Genomic DNA, 3,464 nt, shown 5'->3' with positions numbered 1-3,464 from the left:
ATCAGGTCCAAAAAAAAGTAAAAGGTTTGGAACAATGCCGTTTTGCGATTGTTGGACTTTTATTTTGACAAGTTGTTGTCGGTCTGTCTTCCACATTCATGAAAGGTTTGGTATGAATGTTGAGTCATGTCTCATGAAACAGTCATGAATGCCTTATGTGCAGTTTATGACAGGTGCTATGAATGTGTTATGTACTCACCCGTCAAGTAAAGTGTTACCCTAGTTGAGATACACTGCAGTATAAACTATCATATTACAGGGACAGTCCACTGGACCACACTGATAAACACACACTCTCCTCTGACCACAGCGTGACAGAGGAACCAGCAAGGCTTTAGACTGAATCTCGGAAACATCTTCTTGTGATCACGATGGCGGTGCTGCAGACTGTGGTGACATTCGCTCTCTTTCTCTCCTTCTCCTCTGCTGTGACTTTAACATGCAACAACCTGATGACTCCCCTGCCCTTGGAGAACTATGATGAAGTAAGCTAAATTCATCTTATCCTGTCAAATCCCTGTGCTGTGTAGTGCTAGCAGATCTGAAGGAATGAAACCAGAGATAAATTACCATTATTCCAAAACAGACTGTGAGATCCAACTTGACGAGTGAATAAAATGTTTACAACTTAACTGTATGATGCAAACTTGCATATAACAGTAGACAGTACATAGTCAGTCATTTTTTTTTTCTTATTTCTTATTGTCATCTCAAAATTGTACTTGAATGATTTCTTGTCTACTCTGTGGTGGGAGAAGGCTGATAACTGACCCTGACTGTGTGTTCTTACAGTTTACCGGGAAATGGGTTATTCTGGCCTTAGCTGGAGAGAGACAGCTGTCTGAACTAAAAAGCTCCTGGATTGAGATCTTAGCAGATGACCAGGGCAAACAGAAAACCGTTCACTGGGCAGACAAGCTGTAAGTTTGAGTACATTCTTTTTTTTCTGCCTTTTTATTTAAATTACTTTATTTAAATACAGTGCTTTCATTTACATTATGAAAGGTCTTCTTCTACTGCACTACTATTTAAAATTTTTACATTTTGCCCTTCAAAAATAGACAATCACCAACCGAAACAAAACACAAAGAACATTGCATTGACATACAATCAATGAAAAAACAAAACAGAAGAAACATCACAACAGAAGCAAAGCAACCACAACAAATGACAGAGATAGATACATTAATACAAATAGATAGGGAGAGTACATTCTAAGCTTTGCATGCTCCATAAATGTGCCAACTGTACTATGGATATGACAACTATTACCACTTATTATGATAAAAAAAAAAAACTTTCAATGGTCAATTTCTAAAAAATGGCCCCAGAACAGTGCCCCCTACTGTTGGTCCTCATCATTCAGGCTCTGCTGGAGTTTGCATCTCACCGAACCAAAATAATCAACAAGCATTCAGGGGAGATTCGTTGGCCTATGGTGCCTTATAATTAATTAATTAATGTATGATAGATAGATGATTAGATACCCTTACTCAGTGTGGATTGGTCATATAAAAGCCCTTGATACTTTATGTGAGTTGCTTTGGATAAAAGTGTCTGCTAAAAGAATAAATGTGATGTAAATGGATTTGAATGTTTTTACGTATCTTACAGAAATACCGGTTGTGTAGCTGGATCTTCGGATATCACATTTTCTGGAGGTGTATCTAACATGATCGGTAAGTGAAAATCTATTAATCAACATAACATGTTCCTCACGGCAGATGTAATGTGTAGTTTAGTCATGATTCTCATTTATTTCTCATTTGCTACGGCAATAAGTTCACTGGTCCCATGTGATCCCCTCACCGAGATCATAATCAGTCCAGTCAATGTTTTCACAGGTTTTTAGTGGATATTGCACAAAAATACTTTCAATTCAACTGTTAAAATGAAAAAGAAAACGTTTACACCTCAAATCAAAATTAGGTAATGTGTGGTCAAAAAAGGAGATCAATAAAGTCACTCTGATTAGAAATAATTAAAAAACCTTTAATTAATTAGGCTATGTGTTGTTGCACACTGATTTATTGATATCTGCCAATGTATATCTCAAATATATGCAGCAAATACAATATATACCACAAAAAGTCCTCACTGCCTTTACTCCATTCCAAACTTTGCAGTTAATTCAAAAATCATCAAGGGAAAGTACCTGCAGACCTGTGCTGACTGCTTCCTATATGCCAAGCTATGATGATACCATCTCCAACCACATGTTCTTGGCTAGTAAGCTCTCTGACCTGTCCATCTACAGTGTCCGTGTCTACAGTATCTGTGTGACGCTATGAATGCCACTTTACATATTACTGATGTTCTTTTTGTCGCTAATTTCACTCTCTTTCTTTCATGACTCTGTGACCTTCAGAGAGAGAGGGGTCAGTTCTAGAAGAGTCTGAGAAAGAGACATTCAGGAAACAAGCTGAGTGTGTGAACCTCCCACAGATAACCTACCTCCAAGCAGGTGGAGCAGGTGAGGCGGTGTGTGTGTGTGTGTCTGTTTGTGTGTGTGTGTATGAGTGTTTTTGTGAGTGTGTGTGTGTGTGTGTTTGTGTGTCTGGGAGTGTGTGTGTGTGTGTGTGTGTGTGTTTGAGTATGTGTTTGTGTAATGTGTGTGTGAGAGAGAGAGAGAGAGAAAGAAAGAAAGAAAGAAAGAAAGAAAGAAATAGTGAGTGAGTATGCATTGTTTTTGTGTGTGTGTGTGTGTGTGTTCCTCCTAAACCTCAATTTTGCTGTCTCTTCTTTTAGATCTCTGTCCTGACAAGAGAACCCAGCAGTAAAGAGATACTACTTACTGTACAACACAACATGCAGTCACTGGAACCCATTTCAGAGGGCCTCATTATATTCATCTTTTCATCTATCTAGTGTTGTTATAGAGTTAGCACTTCTAGTATTAGAGCCAGGACTAGTACTGCATGCATGTCACTGTCCCAAACCAGTATTTGTTTGAAAGTGTAGCACAAAAACCTATGTATTCAGTGTGTTTATGTCAGTGTTTCTCAAACTTTTTCAGACCAAGGACCACTTAATCAATAAAAAAATCACGGATCACCTAGTTAAAAAAGACATAGCATAGACCTATTTCAACAGTATATTAGACAATAGGCCTACTCACTGAACCACCTTGGTTTTTGTCTTTGCATCTTGCTTATTGTGTCAGATGATTCATATGATTTAATTGCCATAGCTTACATTTGGATTCACATACAAGTCAATTCAATATTGCAAACAACTCATGTATATCATATTTTACCAAGTCTGCATGGCATTTACAGTAGAAGGCACTTTTGTCCAAAGCGAATTTCTGTACATTTATACCCTCATATAATGTCTGCAGTTAACAAAATAACATTTTGATCAAGCATGTCAGAAATATAGTCATGGTCTTCATTGTGTATTTTACTAGTGAATGTAGCCCTCCCAAACAATAGCTATCCACCAAAACTTCCCCAATGCTGTGT

At 37.8% G+C, this 3,464-nt stretch overlaps 1 long non-coding RNA gene across 1 annotated transcript; it reads left to right on the top strand.

Annotated features, from left to right (window-relative positions):
* Nucleotides 1-249: 249 nt before the first annotated feature.
* LOC121688255 lies at nucleotides 250-3,027 on the top strand. The gene is made up of 6 exons (XR_006024537.1): nucleotides 250-485; nucleotides 793-920; nucleotides 1,615-1,679; nucleotides 2,127-2,229; nucleotides 2,369-2,473; nucleotides 2,749-3,027. It is a non-coding gene; the product is annotated as an uncharacterized LOC121688255 (long non-coding RNA).
* The last annotated feature ends 437 nt before the right edge of the window (nucleotides 3,028-3,464 follow it).

The sequence above is a fragment of the Alosa sapidissima genome, chromosome 17 (assembly GCF_018492685.1).
Source record: "Alosa sapidissima isolate fAloSap1 chromosome 17, fAloSap1.pri, whole genome shotgun sequence".
NCBI lineage: Eukaryota > Metazoa > Chordata > Actinopteri > Clupeiformes > Clupeidae > Alosa > Alosa sapidissima.
Note: the sequence above shows the minus strand (reverse complement) of the source record. Positions and strands in the feature narration are given on the sequence as shown.